We start from the raw sequence: 23,281 nt of genomic DNA, 5'->3' as shown, positions 1-23,281 counted from the left end.
AAACATCATGTTAGAGCGTGAGTAATGACAGTTTGCACGACTTCATGTCTACAGGAAAATGAGTGAAATATTCTTTTTTAATAGCCATGTAAACAATTTAGTGGGAAAACTGTCTTTTTTTTAATATAAGGGACAAAAACAGAACATTTTGTTCATGTAAGCCAATTGAAACTGTTGGATGGACAAATAATGTCATCTTGCCAATTAGGGCATCAGATCAGAAAACACTTGTCGTGTGTCGATCGAGACGGCATTTTAAAGATATTTTTGGGGGCATTTTAGCCTTTAATTGATAGGACAGACAAACGTGAAGGGGGGAGAGAGAGAGAGAGAGTGACATGCAGCAAGGGGCCACAGGCTGGAGTCGAACCTGGGCCGCTGCGGCAACAGCCTTGTACATGGGGCGCCTGCTCTATCCACCAAGCCACCGATGCCCCATTGACGTACTTTTTAATTTATTCGGAGGACTCTCTGAATGAAAGATGCTATTGAGTTGCATCATGGGAAGTTTACAGGCACTGGTCTCAAAAAACCTTTCTGTGTATGGACTAGTTTAAATCAAAGCTGTGTAAGTGGTACAGCTCTTCCTTCCCCTTGCAACATTCAAACCACTGGCCCGATAACTCATAGTGGTAGACTTTCATGCTCCAGCAAACAGCAGACAAGGATCAAATGTGTGATATGAGACATGAAAACTATACAGGGATAAACAGCTGCAAGTGCAAAGATTGCCACAGAGCAAGAAAGAAAGAAAAGCTCAGGTAGATAATGAGAGCACAGTGGGTTTGTACTGCCTCTGTGCTGACAGACAGGAGCAGCCGTCCTGAACATGTACGTGGTTCAACAAGCCTCTGACATGGTGAGCCCTCCTCCTCCTTGGGACTGTCAGCCTTCAGCAGAGCACATCATCTCTCCATGAGGATTTCATCACATTAGCCTAAGCCGGGCACACAGATAGGAGCAGCAGCTATGGTGTATCATCCACAGGCAGGCACACAATCACCAATTAGAGCTATCACGCACACTGTAATTAGCAAGACTGACTGATTTGAGCTTGTGTAAAATGTATTCATATTATCCAGATTACAAATAAGCACATTCATCTAATTAGCGCGCATAGCTCACAAGCTTAATTAAAGTTAATATATTATGATACCCCAAAATCCAGAGATTACAATGCTCCAAGGTTCTACTTAATTAAAGTATTCGCACATTGACAGGCAGGGATCGCAGCCTCCCTTTCCCTCAGCCAATTAAAAGTGAGGGTCAAAATAGGAAAAAACTTTGCTTCCTCTGTGTTTCTCTGAGATTATTCTTCGAGTATCTTCATACAGGAATGTGCTCAAGGTAACATTCTTCCTTCAAGTGAACACTTGTGTTCTTTCGCCAAATATCTTTCTACTACTTCAATCCTTCCCGTCTTTGTTGCATGAAATGATAGAACCAGCCAAGTCAAATTGGCAATTACAGAGCTTGTCACCCACACAGCTCCGCCTTAGTGATTGTTTACAACGCTTACAAAAAGGGCATTTTACAGATTCCTCACTCTGTATTTATCTTGACTGTGGCAGGCAAACAGAGAGAGAACACTGAGATGAATATTCATTGTATCGCAGAGGACTTTCACACTTCGCAGAATTAACTTTGCACTCACATGCTCCACCAAGCTGCATTAACATAAAGTGGCTCATTGCAGTATTGCATGGCTACCGGGCCAGCTTTGTTATTAATGGTGGAGTGTATCTGAAAGAAAAGCACCAACGTTAATTTGTTGTCAGGATCTGGGTGTAAATCAGAGGGAGCAGTGATGCTGCCCTTGTTACTGTGCGTCTCGTCCTCTCATGAGCGGGTACCACCCACACTGTACCAGAACAGAGACACACACACACACACACACACACACACACTGAAATCTCTACAGTTTTAATAGTTTGGGAGCATATGAGGACAGAGGCGTCAGAAGAATCACACTGTATCTCCCTCTCCAGCAGATACCAGGAGAGAATTGTGGTGCAGACGAAACATAGGATTTCAAGGTTGTGAAACTTTTCCAATTTCAGGTTCTACATCTAAATGAATAGTTTGACATTTTGGGAAATATGCTTACTCACTTTCTCACAGGAGGTTCAGATAAGATGATAGATACCACTCTCATCTGTATGATAAATATGTGGCTGGAGCTAGAAGCCCATTAGCTTAGCATAAAGAGTGGAAACAGGGAAACAGCAAGCCTGGTTCTGTTCGAAGGTGACACACTCCAAACTCATCAACAACTGACACTTGGTCAGCGGCCCTACAGTCAAACTATGACACTCTAAAACCCCTTTGACACTGCCAGATTTTCGGCGAATGTTGGGCTGTTTTGCTGTGAGCGTTTAGACACACAGAGCCGGATTGGCGAGTTGATCCGAGATGCCCAATTTTACGCCTCGTAGGGGTAAACATATTGGCGGAACCTTTGTGGTTTAAAAAGAACGAGGCACCCTTCCGCCACGGGAGGGGCTGTTGAAGACTTGTAGGAGGAGCTGTTGATGACGCCACACGTGCAAGCCACTGGCGGTGGATAAACAGGAAACAGCTGATAGCAGGAATTAGCATGCAGCTAGGGGTCCATGTCATTGGTCCGACTGCCCATTGGTCCGACATCCCATTAGTCCGACGGTTGGCGGTGCTGAACGGCTCCCGGCGGGCGTATTTCTACCTTGATGGTGCACCGCGACCGGCTCTGGGTCAGCTCGGAAAGGCTTGAGGCGAAGCAGGCTCACGGCTTATGTGTTTGTCACTTTCTTTTTCATTTTAACCCACACCATGATCTTTTCCTAACCCTAACCAAGTGGTTTTTGTGCCTAAACCTAACCAGACCTTAACCACAGGGCATCATGATGATTTCGGAACGGACTTCGGAACAATGGGTTTAATATGGTCGGAACAATGGGATGTCAGACCAATGGGCTGTCGGACCAATGGGCAGTTCCTGCAGCTAGTAGCAAGAGGGAAACGCAAACCTGACAGACACTGTAAAGATGAGCAACTGAGGAGATAAGGAATTGCGCGCCCTCCTTGCCCTCGCAAACAAAGAGGCCATTAACCGTCAGATGACGGGGACGGTGAATCGCCGAAGGACTAACTAGCCGCGGCTTCCCTCGGAGTACGACACTGTTTACGTCACACACTGAGCTACATGTTTTGTTAGTTGCTCACGCCCCCCATTGCCCTGAAAAAGGCGCATTCTGTATAAACAACAGTAGGTAGGCGGCATTTTGCCGCACTCCCCGATTTTGTTTTTATACTGCCAATGCTGAACGAAGACTGATTGGGCCTTCCTGCAAATTTGCACAATTCCTGTTTAAAAAGGGCTTAAGTCTGTGGTTCCCAGCTGGTGGGTCGGGGTCCAAAAGTGGGTCGTGGGTCCATTCTGAATGGACCACACGTGACTCACAAATGTGTCAAGTTTCTTTAGGTTCAGGCAACAAGTACGTTTGTTGATAGGGTAATGTAACGTCAGGTGACATATGTCACTAACATATTATGCTGCACATAATAGCACACTACATTGTTACTACACCGCTAAAGGATGCGACAGTGTGTCAGTATCATCAGTGTCTGTATTTGAAGAGTTGGGAGTAAGACATGGTTGATTCCACCCACCTCCAGCGCTCACTAATTAACACCTTATATCTTGTTTGTTCAATCTGTAAAAAAAAATTGTCCTCATGTGACTTTTTCAGGTTTTACAGGGGTTTATGTGCCAGAATATTTCAGGAGCAGTGATTTCCTGGTGTCTCACAGTTATGTCAAGAAGTTCTGGCCAAGCACTATTAGGTAGGAGGATTCTGCTACCCTCACACAGAGCCGGGCTAGCTGTTTCAACCCATCTCCAGTTTGTATGTTAAACTAAGCCAACTGTTTGCTCATGGTAGCCTAACATATGCTGTACAGATATATGTTAGTGTTCAATCTTCTCATCTAACTCCCAGCAAGAAAGTGAATAAGCATTTTTCCCCAGAATGTCAAACTATTCCTTGAAGAGGCTTCGACCTTATCTTTGTAATACTGACCCAGAAAGTGGCTCAGGAGGGTAAAAGGTAAGAGACCGGTTAGAGAGTTTTGAGTGTGTGTCACAGTCGGAGACATGGGGATTTACAGACACACAACATGGGGTTGAAAGTTCCTGCGTTGCTATTTTTGGGTAGACTACTGATGTAGTTGTTTATTTATTGTTTTTTATTCTCTACAGGATCAGCATTGTTGTAAAAGTGCCAGATGGATAATTTTTAAATGTTGTCTCAGCCAGATTTTCAATTATGCATTAAAATAGCAACAAAATAAACATGTAAAATCATAACAGGAAAAAGAGAAAGACAGTAGATATGAACAGGAGAAAATAATACTGAAAACAATCAGTGCAAGCAGAAAAATATCATGTTTGTCATGTTGTCAAGTCTTTTTAATACTATCTTATCTTAATACTATTTCTGAAGCTGAATTTGGAGAAACAGCAGGTAATACATCTTTGTACAATAATACTGCTTAACAAATACTGCTTAAAGCCCAAAATACACTGTGGTGGATCCTCACTGACTGCCACAACATCTGTCTCTAATGCTGACAGCACTAATGAAATGCTCATAATACCATGACAACACTCGAATTATAGATGTTCTGCTGAGTTGGCGTTAGTGCTTGGGGGTCACAAAAGGTCATAGATTATCACAAAGTCAGTTGAACACACAGTGATTATATAATACATATCATATGATTGTATATAAAAGTTTACTTTGTTCTCATCCACTTTACAAAAAAATGCTATTATTGTAATGCTGGGAGTAAAATGTATATATTATTTTCTTAATGTTTAATGTACGTATATAAATTAATTTTTTTATGCAGTCTCTCTGCTTGCCACCAGGTGACACAAAAAGCATCATCAGCATTAGCACAGAGCTAGCTGATACTACAGAGACAATTTTAGCCGGCCTGCCACTAACTTGCATTAACTTGCTAACAGTGGAAGCTAACACACAGTAGCTCAAAGACAATAGCTGACAGCCTATGATACAAGATAACATTACTCTCGGAATTAGATATTCAAAAATACTCAACAACTGAACCACATACCGCTCTGTGGGCTTTAATAAAAAGTCAATAGCTGAAACCCTGAGACGAGTTACAGTAGGAGGTGCATTGTTTCCTTTAGCATCAGCTGCTGGAAGGTAAACAAAAGACGAGATGATGTGACTTAGCAAGAAAAGAAAACAACTTTTAATTGCATTGCACGATTTATGGTAAACAGAGTTAATGTATGCAAATACTTGTGCTGATGAAAAGATGCTTTTGTGAAAACAAACAGGCATACCTTCTAAAGTAAGAAACTGAGAGGTGTTTATACATTATAGCAACACAACACTGCCATATTGGCATCTGAATAAACAAAGATGGGGATGGAGATATCAACTTAATTGACACTGACAACTCGGCAAAACTTAAATAGAAAAGAGAATTTGCTGCATTCACATCATGTGGGATGGAACAATGGAAAAGCTTCCTATGATTCAAGTTAACCAACCAACTATAGATGCCATGTTACTAATAATACGTACAGTATAATTTGCACACTGAATGAAAGGTCAGTGTTAAGTTCCTGTTCCATGATGTGTAGAATCAGTGTGTATTAGTAAGCATTAAAATAGAGTTTTGTCTTAAATAATGGACGTCAACAGAGATGAGACATCATGCTTTCTTTTCAGACACTCTTGTAACTGAGTTGGATTTATTGCTTTCAAAATGGTATTTGTTATTGTTCTTAATTTATAGCAAAGTCCTGCTCAGCTTGTTCATGGACAGTTTACCTGCAGTTGGAGCAATTCAACAACTTCGCCAGACATGATAATTTATTGTTTTCAATCAACTATTAAAGCAAAAAGAAACTTTAATGTTTGCTTCAAGGCACACTGTGTAGGAGTTCCCTAAAATAAACAATATGGACTAATACAAATGTAATTTCTCTAAATCATCACTTGAGACCCTGCCGTTTGCCTGTATTTTCTTATTCTTTAATTATTTTTGCTATGGTCGAGAAGTTTCTTGGCACAGCACTAGTCCAAAAATGTGGCAACAAGATGCCAGACCATGAGCAGCAAACACCCAAGAGAAAGCCATGAAAATCAGAGACATGCAAATATGTTGAGGTGAAACGCCAAGCAGACAAAGCTGGGATTTAGCTTTCGATTTCACTTTCGCCAGCAATACTGTTGACAAACAGCAGCATGCAGTTCCCTTATAGTATAGCTTTAAATGAAGAACCTAAAATAAACATTCATTCCCAGTAATGGTTTGTTACTGGTTTGTTTCCCAGTAAGAGTGTATCTACTATTGTGTACTTATTTGTTGTTCATTTTTTATGTGATTTTTTTTATTGCTTCCACAAAACAAAAAGAAAATAGAGAAAAAACAATTAAGATGAGCGTTCCTGTTCAGCCACACACACGCACAGACATGAAGGAGCACATGCACACACAGGCAAACACAGACACGCAAACTCGCAGACAGACTCAGAGGGTATTCCTGTCTCCTGCACCCTGATGTAGATGGATGCCCCTGGCTGCTGATCCTGAATCTACATTAGGTCATTACAATAAGCAGCGTGGCCCAACCAAGCCCGCAAAGTGGAGGGAGCAGAGGAGCTCGAGAGGAGGACTACTCTCCCAGCCCTGTGGGGAAACAACCTTGACACAGTCATCTGTCTTAGTTACACAGGAGTTAGACCTACTGACACACACACAGAGGAGCCGGGCCAGCCCCTGCAATCTCTGCTGTGTTGTTATGATACTGCATTAAAAGGAGCTAATAGAGTGCATCTAAAAATACTGAGAACATCACAGGGAGAAAAGGAGGTTTGGCTGAATATAATAGATGACAAAAGTATCAGGGGGGGTTGTTGTTTCTTGGTCAGCTGCTGGCAAGGGTGCAGCAAGGTTAGATAAAACCCGACTAGGTGACTTCTGACCCCGTCAGGTGAAGGTAATGCGAGGAGGCTGAGGGCGGACTAGGTCACGACGGAGAGACACGCAGAGATGAGAAGTCTGGGGAGTGGAGGAGGGGGGAGAGAAGGCGGAACAAGGGCGTCACTGCAGTGAGCTCTCACTCAGTCACCCCGGGGCTGGCTGTGTTTACGGAGCTGTCAGTCACGTGGGGAGGCCTCTCCCAAGGGACACGGGCCACCAGGGCGATGTGAAAATAATAGCTCCTTCTGTCAGAGCTTCGAGGGACAGGGGTCTGATGGACACCGCTGGGAATTAGAGCCAGCCTCCGGGACACATCCCGTCCTACACTTAAACACTTGCAGGATAGACACTCACACACGGGACAAGCAGGAGGGAGAAACACACCAGTATCACCAATAACATCAATATCTATGCCTCAATACTTGTGATGTCCTTGTGTGTAGTGGTGACATCATTGTGAGGTCTGAGGTTTCAAAAAGTCTTTGCCCTCTGCAGTATAAGCTTCCTAGAAGGTCTTTTAAATGACCTTATTTTTGCCCAATAATGTAGCTGTGACTTTTTTGGATTGCTAACGACAAAACACTCACGAGTCCTCTCAATAATTGGATATTTGCTCATCGTTTGTCTCCTGGGTGTGATTTTAGGACAGTGCAGCTTGTCAGTGCAATGTCGGCCAACTCTCAAATCGAAAAGCATTCGTGAATGGATCAGCGAGACTTTTCAAAGGGCTCACAATTCAACTTAACAATAAGGAACGCCATACGGGTGAAAAACATGATTGATTACCAATCTCAGAAGATTTTTCGAGTCTCTGCAAGTTAATTTTTATATTGCATTGAAATGAATGGCGATCAATGGCTGCCTGGCAGGAAGGAGATCCATTTAAAAAATTGTGCTACGTTTTGGCGGATAACCATGTGTGAAGTATACACAATTTCCAGTGAATCAGATAAAACAACGAGTTTGCTTCTAAAGCAAATAGTGCCAGACTTGATGTGAGGCAGCGTGGCGAGCTTGCGCTCAACTTAACATAAGCAATGCAGTGTAAAGAAAGAGTCACGCAATATGAAAGAGCTTCAGCATGGCCCTCGGTGATGAGCGGGATTGAAAAACCACTGCTCCATCCATAAAATCTGACTTTAAATCAGGCTGAACCACCATTAAAAGGGTTGAAAGATAGCCTAGTGGAGCTCATCATTAGTACAAACACTCAGAAATCATGGGGTAGCATCTGTTTTCTGCACATCCTCCCACATCAATGCTAAGAGCAGTAGGCCTCAGGGAAGGGGGGCGGCAGAGGGCTATTCCCCTGTCCCTTACCATGAATAACAATCTCTACCTTCACGTAATTAAAGGGGACAAACGATGTCCACGGGGCCACGCCAGCCCATCATTAAGCAAAGCAACTATTGCACAGAGAATGCGTACACACACGAGGAGAAATAGGCTCTTCACACACCAGTCCAGGAAGCATAATGGCCATTGATTTGGAGTGGACCAGGAGAGAGTGCATTTCACTATATCTATTACACAGATTAATACATGTATCGTTTTTTTTCTACCTGGCTTAATGCAGCGTTGCACATTTTACACTTTGTTCTCAGCTGCCTCAAAGGCGGCGTCTACTGCCTTTGTCTCCGACGGCAACCCAGACAAGATGATGTGCTCCTTTACCGATGACCTGGCCTCTGCTGTGGGTTACCACTGATCCCACAGACTGCATACACTTTACAGGGCGCACTACAAAGACTCTTGTAGGCGCATGAAAGTAGATGTTTAATGCATTCTCACTGCTGAGAGACTATTCACAAACGTGTGCAAGAGGGTTTTCACAACCGTACAAATTAACATGCACACACACAAAGAACATTTGACTCTGTTACAGAATTAGAGCAGTGCAGACATCTGAGACACAGACAGACAATACACACCAGTCAACTGTGTACTCTTCCTCATCCCATTTGGAATTGGGTATTGACATCAAACATTGATTCTCTGCTGAGCATGCACAAACTTTGCCACCATGTTCAAAGATACTGCATGAGACAAACAAGAGCATGCAAATAACAGCCCGCATCCCGAATCCAAGCGAACGCAGACACACTGCAGAAGTGACCTTGCCATGTGTTTTGGTGTTTTTGATGGATTACATATCCAGTCTCATCATTGTGCTGCACCATAAAAGGCACATTATTGATGATATTATGTATGTTACAGGTAACATGGGGCACATGTCAAGATTGGAGATTGAGGGAATCAATATATAGCAAAATAACTACAGTAGTTAGCTGGGGATCAGTGATATCAGAAGAACTTGAAAGGGACACGGAGGCAGAGGAGGCAGCAGAGGCAGCAGAGGGAAAAAATAATAAAGGGGAGGACACTGCTTTGCAAAGAAAAATGTGGTCCTCAGTAGCCCTTTGCTGCCTCATTCACACATTTCAAACTGCCTCCAAGTACAGGACAGTCCCAAATCAAAAGACACTTTAAAAACCTGGGGAATGAAAAACACCCAAAGTACAGCTCAGTGCCTCCCACTGGGATCCAAGCTGTTTTATGACTTTAAAACCTGCTAAATAATGCAGCACCTCACAGCGAGAAGAAACACAAAATAATAGACCACAGATATCCAACCAAAAGCTGGGCAGTGTGGGTGCCTACCTCCTGATGTAGGGGATGCTCAGACTGTAATATAGAGTTACCATCAGAGCAAGTCGGAGGCAGAGAAAAAATACATTGAAGATATGGAACAAAGCAGTGCATCAAATGTAATCTTTATACTGCACCTATTTTGATTTGTTATTTAACGTGTGTGTGTAATAATACGTTTTAATGTTTTAAACACAATATTTTTCACATTAATATTGAACGGAGATTTGAATTTCCCTTGCTTTTTATGAAAGAAAATCTAAACAATGACAATTCTGTGGCTATTGTGCACAATTTTCCATTTCTCATAAGATGATAAAACCTGCAAAGCTTCAGTCTTCTGGTTAGGCATTTCCAATGGCAACAGTTCACTCACATTTGTAACCTGCCATTGCTATGACATCTCTTAGCAACATAAAGTAGTTACATACATAGTTCGCAAGTTAGGCTGACTAGCTTCCAGTCAGAAAAAAAGTTAGAGCAAGCTAGATAGGTTAGCTCTCTGTCATTAGCATTGATTCCTACCACATTTTGTGCAAGTCCTAACCCACACAGGCTCCAACCTCTGCTGGACACTATGGGTAATACTCTCCTCAAATCATGACCATGTATTTACCCACTGAATTTTGCTTAAGTGGAGCCAGCTAATCAGGACACACCTACCCAAATACATGCCCACAGTCTACAGGGTGGCACCACAACGCTGTCTACCATCCTATTTTATTTCAGCCACGGCGATTGCCCACTGACCCTTGCAGGGCATGGCCATAGCTCCACCCATTTCAGTTGCTTACCACCTGGGTTGGCTGAAACCCCCTACACTTCAGCTGCAGTGGCCTGTGTTATAAAGAAGTAGGCGGGCTGTGGCGACTGACCTTTAGCTGTTCAGGATCAGTGTGGCTGGGTCGATGTTATGTCGCAAACAGGGTGTCCATTCATCGGGCTCCACCCACTGTACCCAGGGCGAGGCCTGTGTGAGATAGAACGAAGGTTACAATATTGTAACCCTAGTACTATAGAGCAGGTGGAGCCCCACCACCTAGGGGCCCTGTCATGCCTACACCGCAGTGGGCGAATGCATGCTCATGATTGGAGGAGTGTATTACCCATACAGTCCAGGAGAGGGCTCCACCTCTGCCTGTGCTAACAACTACAATTAGAACATCCTAACCTTCGTTATGTCAAGGCTTGCTGAGTTGGTAGCTCCTGCACAGTAAGTGTGATGCATGTGCCACATTATAAGAAGGAGAGCTTGACTAGCTAGCATTAGCTGTTACTGTTTGTTGCTGTCATACGGTCCTATGATGGCAAATCATCACACTGTCAAAAATCATAGCAAACAGTACAGTCCTTTCTCCTCAGCACTACTTTACTCTGTAAATTGAATTTTTAATATATATATCTATATATATATATATGCGACTTTAATCTTTGACACAATCAATGTGCTGCCAGCATCTTAAGGTTGAAGGTGAACAACGAAGGCTTTTTGCATATGCAGAATGATTTCTGAGCATTTACATTTGTCTGTAAGAATTTCAACGCAAGTAAGCCTTGTTCATGCTGAGGCAGCTCACAGGCCGGAAGCTTATCGCCCGATGCAGGGGCATGAAGCAGCTTACAGCAGGTGTACAACACAAGCCCCTGGATAGAACAGCTGTCTATCACAAAGGCTTACTCCCAATACATTTCCTTTAATGCTAAGTGGCAAGCAGCTCAGAATTGGCTCCCATTTTATTTTCTTTTTTTTAATATCTGTCACAGCAAAGCGTGGGTCTGAGCATCTTAGCGCCGACCGCTACTGATCAAGATCATACTTTATATGCGTTATATTACTGTGAGTTGTGGAGCAGTAAATGCACAGTTATCCTGAGACAAATCATAGAGTACAGTCTCAGCCACATTTTCTATCACTTCCATTTCACACTTGGAGCTGTACATCTGTATGACATTACAGATTTAGGGACAGAGCAAATTCCTCTTCCGTGACAGTGTGCTCATACAGTAAATACAAACCAAACTGGTCGGCAAACAGAAATATCTGACGGCAGAATATCTCTGATAGACCTCATTAATAAAACAATAGCCGTATCCATATCCTCATAGTTTGAGATCTATTTCTACCATGATGAGAACAGGATAAAGTTTGAGTAAGTGCTTGTAAATTGATTGACACATGAGCTATCAACTAACTATCTGTGCATACACACACACACACATTCAGAGTATATTATGATGATTTTTGTAGAGCAATCTTCCAGGTACTTAACAGCATTAATCTCCATGTGGTGCAGCAGATTGTCTGTTTGATTTACACAACACTGAATCTCCTTGAGAGGCAACCGAAGATATCTTAATCCATGCCTTTGATCACCAACTCCTCTATCCTATTTCCCACCCTCCTCTGCTCTACAGCATTTATCCTCCTCTCCCCGTTGTTGTTGCTGTTGATGATGAAGTCGCTTACCCTTTACTCACAGCATAATATTCTGCTGATGTCCTCAGTGCATGCGAGAGTCTTTGAATCAGTGATTTCTGTTTGTCATGCCGCAAACATGATGATGTAAAAAAATTATTTGCATGAGGAAAAATTGTTGAATTAAAATATAAATATAAAGCTATTATACTTGGGCCCTTTGTTGCCTCATGGCATACACTGTGTACATAAAGAGTAATTTGAAATTGTAATCCGCCTCCAGTGTGTCCCCACCTGCAGATGAATGACAAAATCCTACCAGCAAACATACCCTAACTCCCTCCAGACATGACTAATTGACTTGCCACCGTGGGTGACTGACATGCCATCCAGAGGGCACCATAATGACCGTGTCATGAGGGAATGATGAGACCTGCCGACAGCTAGCAGCGCTCGACCTTTTGCATGTGAGGTCGGGTGTCAGAGGGAACAGGATCTCCCTGTTGTTGGACCCGCAGCCTCAGGGCTCGGTGGGGATGAGCCACAGACGACGGGCAACTGGAGCTTTTCAATCACGCAACCTTGCAGGACAGTGATTTCATTCGGTATAGTGTTGGAATGAAAAATAAAAACAATAAAACTGAAATCAATCGTCGGCAGCCTCGGGGCGTTCAAACATCTTGAGGGTGGAAGGGAGATGAAGGAGAGTGATGGTTACTTCCTCTATCATTTTCACCTAACAAAGGGTTATTACTGTTATTTTTTTCCAGTTTCTATAGTAGAAATGTTTTCTGTACAGGGAACAGAGAGCAGGTTTGTAGCATTCTTTAGATACCTTTCAAATTTCTCCATCAGTGAATATGAATAAGTGAGAATGAGCCTTTTTACAAACAGAAAATGCGATTGCACACACAATGATAATTCTGCAATGCAGTTCTGGGGGGATTTATGAAAGAAAAGTCTGTGTGCCTTTCAAAGAATCTTTATTCACACATTAGTTAGTGTTGTTGGTTTTTGCTCACTGGGTATTAATGTCTTATTCATTTTCTGCCTCCTGTCTTATTTCCAAATATCACTAATCCTGTTAGATGAAATCTATTAATGTTCTGCTTTGGCTGCCACACACAAAATTCCAAGTTGGCTCATAAGCTCCAAATTTGCCATGAAGGCATATCTGGTCCGCCTCTCTGGATTAGAGAGATTTACCCAGGCAACCAGAGACGTGTGACCAGCGGTTCACAGTGGGCAAAGTCACCCATCCCACTAACAAAAGCAAGAATAAGCTGCAAATAAATTTTCATATCTGCCGTTATTCTCCATGATTATGCCTCTAATTTCGCAGTCATTTCTGTATTTTATCTGATCTCAGTTTTAGACTTAATTAGTGCCATTTTGATCCAGTGTGATGTGTCATATTCAGGACGTGGTCATGACAAAGACATGATAACATACTGACATGTGGAGCAGATGTGCAGTGAAAAGGAGAAGATAACACTGCTGCAGCAAAGACGGAAAATGGAATTATTCAAAAGCAGTTTTCTTTGTAATGTAACAAATGGAAAACAAACACAGAAGAATAATTGATAACTTCGTGGAATTATGTTAATACAGCAGGAAGAGAGTTTTCAAACAAGAAAGCCCTGCGTTAGGAATATCTCATCTTATTATTGTCGGTAATAATTTATGACATTAAAAGACAGCTCCAAAAATAAATCCACACAAAGTCGAAGCAAAGCAAAAATTTTCCCTGCAGAAATGGGGGGGCTTTGATAACGTGAAAGCAAAGCATTGATTGGAAAATCCACCCAACCACCCCCACCATCTCCTCCATCATCACCACAACTGGAGGAGTAGAAAGATAAAAAGAAAGAGGCTCTTCACTTCTGTGGGAAAAGTGAATCAATCTGGAAAGTACCACATTGCCAAGACAGGTAAGACTCACACAATATCACGCAGGGCTGACTACATCACAGTCTGGAGCATGAGCACAGGAAGAGAAAATATGAAGGGATGCCACAGCAGCAGCAGCAGCAGCAGCAGCAGTGTGGACGACACTCCACCTGTCCACAGAAATCCTCACAGGCATGTTGTAAATCTCAGAGAAGTGCAGAGAGTCGGATTAGTGATAATCACAAAGAGGGGGCTCCTCACAGTGGGTGACAGGGACAGACACACAGCACCTCTTACACCTGTGACAACACATGTAGCTGCCTTCTTATTGACTTTGACTGACAGAATAAAGTTATGGATGCTACAAAATACATAATAATGCAGATTATTTTACTACTGTATGCAAAGTATATGTCAAAAGTTTATAACTACCACTATAGCAGTCCATACAAATTAGGAAACTGCTGGTTTCACCATCACACTGGTGCATGTATTAATGCACGATGCCACAATGACTAATAACGTCTAAAATCTTACTTATAATCAAAGAGAGATGCAGCCTCTTGCTGGCTTTACACGAAAGAGACTCCAGCTTTCGGAATTCCTTCTGTGTTCATTCAAACTGTATTGATTCATCGTCCCTCACTGTCCGGTGCAATCCCTGCTGAGACACTGCTCTCAGTGCGGCAAGACAGCGCCGGCTGAGTTACACGCACCCCCCCTCACCACCCGTGGATCACTCATTGCCTGCAGGCTGATAGATAAATCGCCTGCTAGCGTTTAGCCTCTAAATCATAATTGTCTTCAGTAAGCATATCTGCATGCAGCATGTGCATTCTCCTTGTCGTTTCTTTCTCTGTGATGCGACAAGCCATGTGGCCAGTTAGGAAACTTTCAGCACCACATAGAGAGGGACAGCTCCGCCAGGAGGAGCCGCGCGAGCGTCCTGTCAGTCAGTCTGTCAACAGGCTGCTTTGACAGGTGAGAGACACACCTATCAAATCACAACACGACACGAGCTGTGGCAGGAGAGACTGCTGTCTTACTGCACACCATATGATATGTACTCAATCTGATAGAATATTTGCTGTCTTGTGTTGTGCACTATCAAGACACAAGTCTCTCGACTCCGGATTTGCGTAAAGGCACCATGCTTTACGCATAGCTTAATATGAGCTGGTGTGTCTAATCTGTGTCTATAATCAGAACAACTGCAGTCTTTATGAATCACACAGGCAACACTGCACAGCCTCCACACCTGCAGAAAGAGCAAGGCGCACCATTTTTCACCAAACTGCTGCGCGTGTCGCAGCATTCCTCACAGACACAAGTCAAACCCAACTTACCTTCTCCAAAATGATACCAACGCTGCTGCACGTGTGTGTCCCTTAAAAGCAGAAGTGATCCATACCGGCGAGTCCGTAAAACTTTTAAGGCTTTTCGCTGCGCACGGTGGAGAAAAGAAAACCGCGGAGATAATATACAGGCTACAACTGGTGATCGAGCCACTTGAGTTGACGCTGGTTATCCTTCTTTCTAGAAACAAAGCGCTGGAAACTCGAAGCAAAGCAGTGTCCGCTGATAAAGCTTATCCTTCGGGGTGGAAAAAAAGAATATCCTGTGCCGTTATGTATAGTGCAGTTAGTGCAGCGGTGAAGAGCCAGCGCATACAAATCTGTCCATGCTTCTCCTGCAGGGAGCAGCCGCGTCAGCCTCCCCGGGTCCTAAAGCTGCGCTAAACTAATGACACCGGCATCACCCTGTGTGTCTGTCACACTGGAGCCACGCACACTCTTGAAATTGTTGCTCTACAAATGACAACCCCGAAAAACTCAGTTATGCATATCCCAAACATGCACGCAAAATACAACGAGAATCGTTTCTTAATAAAGTGTTGTCTTACAGGATGATCTGTCTCATCTGCTTTGTTTCAAGATGAGTCATTTATAGAGGATTCCTGCCATGAAACACTATAAAGACGCTCACCTGACTGTCTTCCTATCCTGCTAGGTCAAAATTACGGTTTAAGCCTACTGTCTATTACTTGGATGAATCTTTTGCAGTGAATTAATTTGAAGCTACTAGATTTCAAAACCAACCCCCGAGTCTATACCTGAGTCATCATGAGGTGCAGCAGGATATCAAGCTAAGCCCACTTGAGCAAACACACGGGATCACCCTGGACTCACCCATTAGCAGAGCAACTGATGAGTTTGACAAGATCAAGCTGATTATACTCAAGTGGCAGATGTGTGTAGTCCTGTTCATGTGGGATGTTTCTTAAATCTGCAGAGTCACATCCCCTCTAACACAACATTTAAAGGCCACTGCACTGGGATGACTGATGTAAGTGTCTAAATGTTGGTGCTTGAGTTCCTCCTGCTGGTAAAGTGGCACTAGATACTGACTGTGGCGGATGATATCGGTACCAATCATGCGCGTAGATGGGCAATCCGAACACGCTTCTCTCGTGCGATCATCTGCGCAAAAGTGTCATGGGTTCCGGGGCCCCCCACACCCCCACAGGAAAGGTTTCAAACTTTGAAAACTCATCCTCTATTATATCATTAATCATAAAGTTATACACTATGGGCTATCTAATATGAATATGCATGCATTTCATAATCCTCTAAATTACATGTGCACTGCAGCACAGATAATTGACACTTTCCTCAGACTTCGTGGGCTATCTGACAAATATAACATAATTAAGACATTAACATTAGTTAATAACAACCAAGCATCTTCCATGGCTATGAATTAAGAGAAGAGACACCACTTGGGCCCTGAAATACCACTAACAACAGCCAACACATTCTCACTGTGACCTCGTCACATATTGACGCTTTGGTCATGGACTTTCCATGTCCACATTCGACGTGCAAGGTACCCTGGGTGCATTGGTTGTGGACGTTCTGGGACACCTTGTCAAGGTCTGCCTGTTACACGCATTGTCTTCTTTTACGCAGGTACAACACCACAAATTGATGTTTTTTTTCCTTCAACAACAAAACAGGAAGTGGTTAGGTTTCAGGAAGCGGACACCGCTCTCTCGGGTGGACCACTCCCGCCTGCCCAACTCGGACTTTCGCTGCCTTAACTTTCGTCCTTGTCCAGCCACGTTTCCCCCTGATGCTGCAGAGTGCAGTTAAACTATAACGGCAACCTGCCGCATATCTTGCAGTCGTTAAAAGGATGCTTTTTATTTTTGTTGGTTTCTCACGCACAAGTCACTGCCCAAGCGCTGGACCTTGGCAACTTCGGAGTGAGACCGGGCTCCAACAGCAGGGTTCAAGGGAACAAAAGCAGAGAGGGGTGCACCTGGGACGCCAGGTGTTGCCGATGAGCCCTCTGGAAGTGTTGTAGGCCTATCGTTGAAACACCAATGACCAAGGGTACCCACCCGATGACCCCAGTGAAGCTTTTACCCTCCCTAACCACCCACCGCATACCCCAGCAAGGCTACAATCACTATCACTATCACTCCAAATCGCAAGTATGTGCAACAACAGTTGACCAGTTAAACTCCACCTACTGTAGATTAAAGTTAGGTACATCTTTCTCATGTTAGTTTCCTCTCTCTTCTGCCCTCAACAAAATGAGGGAGTATGGGGAGGTAGAGTATATGGCTTGGTCTGGTGGGGGAGAGTGAGTTCACCCCCTGGCTCCGCCTTCCCTATGCTCCTTCTTACTTTTCTATCTACCTATGTTCCTACTTTTCTATCCATCTAACCTTAACCCAAAGGCTCCCACTCTGAAACCTCCGGACGGCGCTGTCTCTCCCACTTATAGTGTCAAGTATGTGCATCAAGGGATTATAACATCTAGTCCTAAACTGGACTTCAGTATTTTCATTTGCCATTGGCTAAGGTACAATTGTACAAGAGCACTGGAATTCTTGCGTGCATTGTTGGTCACTGGTTTAATGTGTGGCTAATGAACTGTAGGTCACTTATCCATGATAATTATTTGTGCTCACAAATCAGCCTATTTTCACCAAAAATGTTTGTTTCTATGTCAGTACTGACACGTTTTAATTAAATATTTTTTATTTCCACAATTATAGTCCCAGTGCAAAATTATGTTTTGATGTTAACATTACCTTCATATGCAGGGGGGCATTTTGAGCATATCTAAATTTTAGGGGGGTTGTGTCCCCCCAGGATATATTACAATTACTTCCTTGGAGTAACATATTCATACATTTTGATGTGATGTTGTTAAATTACACAGTAACCTACAAGTTGTGAATGTCTCTGTCACATTTGGCTAACAGAAATGGGTGGCTGGTAACCAGTAGTTGTTGATCCAAAAAGTTCAAATGGCTTCAAGTGTTTTGATCATTTAGAAAATGCACTTCGCAAGTTCAGTGTAGACAACACATTAATGCCACTCTAAAATCTCCCGACTTAATCCATATCTGTTTGTAATCTTTCATGGTTAAAGAGGAAGTGTCTTTCTTTCCCTCTATCAAAGGAAAATCTTGCTCGGACAAAAGATTCTATTTGGCTTCAAAATTGAATCTCTATATTGATGCATTTATGTATTCCATCTTCCTCTTGAATCAGTCCATCAATTCATGCATTATGCTTCCTATTTCTTTTTTCTCCCTGTTTGGCTATTCAATGCAAGGCCATTTTGCACTCCAGTATTTTCTTTTTCCCCCTCACAATCTCATGTATTTCTATAAGGGTAAATACGGATGTAACCTCTCCCCCTGTCAATCATTGCCGAGGCTGGCTTTTTGAAATGGATTCAGCAGACATTCAGGCTGCTCCCCTTCTCTCCCTGCATCTTAACAGGCCTGTCTGGTGTGGCCAGCAAGGGAGAGAGGTCATGTCCAGAGGGAATGGAGAGTGCCAATTGGTCCTAATTCTACTCACAAACTCATAATCCCACACATGGACCTTTAGAGCCTCATCATCTGCACACTGCATATGGTGTCTGTTCAGCAGGAGTGCCAACTGGGTTGGTGTTTCATGTCTAAATTAATTTAAATGCATCGAAGAGATAAGAAGTGCTGCCTGTTCAGTTGTTTAATAACAATTACGCTTCATTATATTTTAGGGTAATTAGTTTCAAGGTCCTTGTGTGGAGGTTAACATGACAAATGGCTGTCAATATTGAATCGGACAACTGCATACTGCTGAAAGCATCTCACTAGTAGCAGCACAGGTGTAAACAGTGCCAATATGAGTCTACTGAGACAAAATCAACTAAGTTTATAATAAAAACGCCATAAAGAGCAAATGTCTTTTTTTCTGCTAAGTCATTGAGTGTTTTACTTTCATTACAGTGTGAATCAGGCAACCCAATATGCCTTTCAGCTCCATAAATCTCCATAAAGCATTATAATAAACCTGCTGCTGAAATGCTATGGTTGTGTGAATACTGAATTGATTCTTTATTTTTGTTCTCTCTTTTTGAGCATTCAACAAATACTGGTCACAGAGCATGAGTAAGACATCTGTGATAAACTGGTGAAAATGATTCTTTAATTGCATTTACTAAAGTAACATTAAAGAAACTTTAACAACAAAGATGTTGCTGTTTTGTTGCATGTTGAGGGCAAATGGATAGGCTCATGTCTAAAATTCAAACAGTGGTAACTTGACTTCATAGTCAAGAAACTGTGCTGACATATAATCTAATCCACCCAGCCATCCCTGCACTGCAAAACACAACCTGTAACAGCATTATCAACAAATAAAGTCATTATAGAGCTACACAGAATTATATGAATTGTCTCATGTTTGTGGCCACCTGATGAAGAAAGTCCAATATTCAGCCTCCTTCAAGATCTTGTTTTGGTCTCTACGAACTCCTGAGAAAAATATCTGGCTTTTTAGCTGCTAAATGCTCCACTATGTTCACCAGCTAATTACTACCTGTGTCCGTCCATTTGGGTTTGGCAGGTAGCATATAGTGGGTTAACCACAGATTTTCACATCCAAATAGTACTGCCTGCTGCACCTGGAAACATGGTTGATGAGAGCTGCGGGCTAGAAAACAAAAACAACCAACTAACAGAGGTTAAAATGGTCCCCAGAACTGAGGGGGAGTGCAGAGTAGGGTGTAGTAATGCACAGGTTGACCCACAATCTGCAGGTCAGGCAGGTTTCGGTAAGCTTTCTCAAAAATATTGCAGGTTGCGGCAAGCGAGCCAAAAAAGTGCAGCATTCTGAGTGAGTTATGAATAACTTGCAGAAATATTGCCTGCAATAGTTGCATGGACCCAGACCTTTGAATCCACCCACTCCACTGAGTTGACTGATTTGTGCGGTATTGTGACATTAAACAGTAGTCCCTCAGTTTACATTTCAAAAAACTACCAGTGAGCACCATGAGGGGACTTGATCAGCTAATCAGCACCATGGGTGGGACTAACGGTGTAAGCTGTTGTCGAATGGTGGTGGAACCAATGATGAATAATAACAACAATGGCGACTGCTACAGACAAGACAGACGCTACTATTGAGGCTCAACATGTCTTCCCAGTTTCACCTGACATCGTAGTTTGTTTAAATTTGCTTCGCTCCGCTCTTAAAACCCCCACAAAATAGGTACGTTGGCATGACTACACATCAGTGTGGACTTAAAATGATGTTAGACTGAGGTGGATACAGTGGCATTCAAAAGTTTCGGCACCCAAGGTCAAAATTTCGTGTACTGTGAAAAGTTAAGTAAGTAGAAGATGAACTGATCTGCAAAAGGCCTTAAGTTAAAGATGAAACATGGTTTTTAACATTTCAAGCAAGATTGGTGTATTTTTAGAGTGAAAAAAGTAAAGGAGCACAACGCAAAAGTTTGGGAACCCCATGACATTTGAGCTCTCTTTGCCAGGGTCACAGACCATTAATAGCTTGTTAGGGCTCTGGTTGTTCACAGTCATTGTTAGGAAAGGCCAGGTGATGCAAATTTTAAAGCTTTATAATATTCTGACTCCTGAAATAACAACAATCAGCAGCCACGGGCTCCCCTAAACAGCTGCCTAGCACTCCGAAAACTAAAATAACTGATGCCCACAAAGCAGCAGAAGGTTATAAGAAGATAGCAAAGAGTTTTCATGTAGCTGTTTCCTCAGTTTGTAATGTAATTAAAAAATGTCAGTTAACAGGAACTGTGGAGGTCAAGGTGAGGTCTGAATGACCAAGAAAACTTTCTGAAAGAGCTGCTTATAAGAAGAGCTGCTAGGAAGGCAATTTAAAACCCCAGTTTGAGAGCAAAGAAAGATTAATCGGACTCTGGAGTGGTGGTGCACTGTTCTACTGTGCAGTGACACCTGTACAAATATGACCCACATGGAGGTGTCATCAGAAGAAAACCTTTCCTGTGTCCTCACCACAAAATTCGGCACCAGAAGTTTGCAAAGGAACATCTAAGCAAGCCTGATGCTTTTTGCAAACAAGTCCTGTGGTCTGATGAAGTCAAAACTTTCTGGACATACAAAGGTATGTTTAGAGAAGAATGATGCAGAATTTCAGAAAAAGAACACCTGTCCAACTGTTAAACATGAAGGTGAATGGCTTGATCGTGCCTTGGGCTTGTGTTGCAGCCAGTGGCACAGGGAACATTTCACAGGTAGAGGGAAGAATGGGCTAAATTTAATTCTAGTAAAGCCTTGAAGCAAACATCACATCATCTTAAAAAGCTGAAGATGAAAAGAGGATGGCTTCTACAACAGGACAATGATTCGATTCTAAATACACATTGAAATCCACAATGGACTACCTCAAGAGGCAAGCTGAAGGTTTTGTAATGGCCCTCACAGTCCCGTGACCTAAACATCATTAAAAATCTGTGGATAGACCTCGAAAGAGCAGTGCATGTAAGGCAGCCCGAGAGTCTTACAGAACTAGAAGCCTTTTGCAAAGAAGAATGGATGAAAATCCCCCTAACAAGAATTTAAACACTTCAGCTGATTACAAAATGCGTTTAGAAGCTGTGATACTTGCAAAAGAGGACGCTACTAAGTACTGACCATGCAGGGTGTCCAAACTTTTACTTTAGGACCTTATCCTTTTTGTTATTTTGAAACTGTAAAAGATTGATATTTAAAAGTAATCTTGCTTAAAATATTGAAGAATTGTTTCATGCCTTCTGGAAATCACTTAATCTTCTTCTCACTTAACTATTCACAGTAAACAAAACTTTGACAAGGGGTGCCCAAACTTTTGCATACCACTGTACACTGGTCTCTGGTGATTGGTTAGGGAAAAAATCTTCCTCCCCACAGTCATTGGTTAAAGTGGATGCAATATTAGGCTTAAAATGGAAACACAGTGTTATGAGCTGACAATATCAGGCAAGTGCAATAGTCCACCTTCCACCATCTCTTCCTCTCCCACTGTCTCTTCCTCTCAAACACACTCACAAGGAGCTTTATCAACAGCACTGCTGTGCTCAGTCTTTGTCTCTGTCCTTGACTCAGTCTTCAGACCTGACAATTGTGTGTACTATGTTGGCAGTTTGCAGGTGGTGTTTAGGTGGTTGATTAACATGTTTTTGTGGGTCAGGTGGATGCCGGTGTTGAAAAACCCTGAACTCTCTCTGTTGCAAATATATAAATACTGATGAGTGTGGCTTTAAAGTAAAGGTCTTAAAGTAATAAAATGTGCAAGAGAAAAGATGGATGAAATATCATCCAGATTATAGGTTAGAATCATATCTCTTATCAGACTGTCATTGTTGTCTCGGATCCACGAACTGCCATTTATTTTGTCAGTGACATGCCATCGCAGGTCCTGCAATATGTCAGAATGTGATGTTGAGAGGCAGCTAAAGTTCAAATCCATTTACATTCACTCTGTGTGCCTGGATAGAGAGGAAAACTGAGGAGTCAGCTGCTGAAACCATGCTTGATATGCAGGATAAGCGCCTACATCTGCAACTTGTTAATCATATAAAACCAAGAGCGCAATGACACACAGTGAGGTCAAGCATCAATCTTGAATAAGAGAATAATATGTGATGATCTTTTATTCATCTTTTGTTCACACAGACACACAGGTACTGCTGCTGCAGCAGAGGAAATATGTAGCATCCAGGTATTTATCGTGTATAAATATTAACAGATGGTAGATTAAATACATTATTGTCTTTATAATATATGTTCATGAGACAGAGGAAAGCTGCGCTAGTTAGCGAGGTAACTCATGCAAACCACTGTCTCTCACATTGTGTTGAGCTGCTGGTGGGGCAGCTGGTAGGTGGGAGAATGTGAGATTAAACTTTTCACTGATTCTAACAGGACTTTTAGCAGAAATCTGATCACAGCATCTCTTTTTTTATGTTCTTTGAAGATGATGCACCATCAACCGTG

General features: G+C 42.6%; 1 protein-coding gene across 1 annotated transcript in view; it reads right to left on the bottom strand.

Annotated features, from left to right (window-relative positions):
• robo1 (roundabout, axon guidance receptor, homolog 1 (Drosophila)) overlaps positions 1 to 15,669 on the bottom strand; it is a 267,974-nt gene extending 252,305 nt beyond the window's left edge. Inside the window, exons 1-2 of the mRNA XM_050062181.1 lie at positions 15,306 to 15,669; positions 10,529 to 10,623 (exon numbers count right to left, since the gene is read on the bottom strand). The gene's annotated coding sequence lies outside the window, so the exon portion shown is untranslated. The remainder of the gene's footprint in view (positions 1 to 10,528; positions 10,624 to 15,305) is intronic.
• Positions 15,670 to 23,281: the final 7,612 nt, after the last annotated feature.

The sequence above is a fragment of the Epinephelus moara genome, chromosome 2, assembly GCF_006386435.1.
Source record: "Epinephelus moara isolate mb chromosome 2, YSFRI_EMoa_1.0, whole genome shotgun sequence".
Taxonomy (NCBI): Eukaryota; Metazoa; Chordata; class Actinopteri; order Perciformes; family Serranidae; genus Epinephelus; species Epinephelus moara.
The sequence above is the reverse complement of the archived record's forward strand: the minus strand, read 5'-3'. Positions and strand labels throughout refer to the sequence as shown.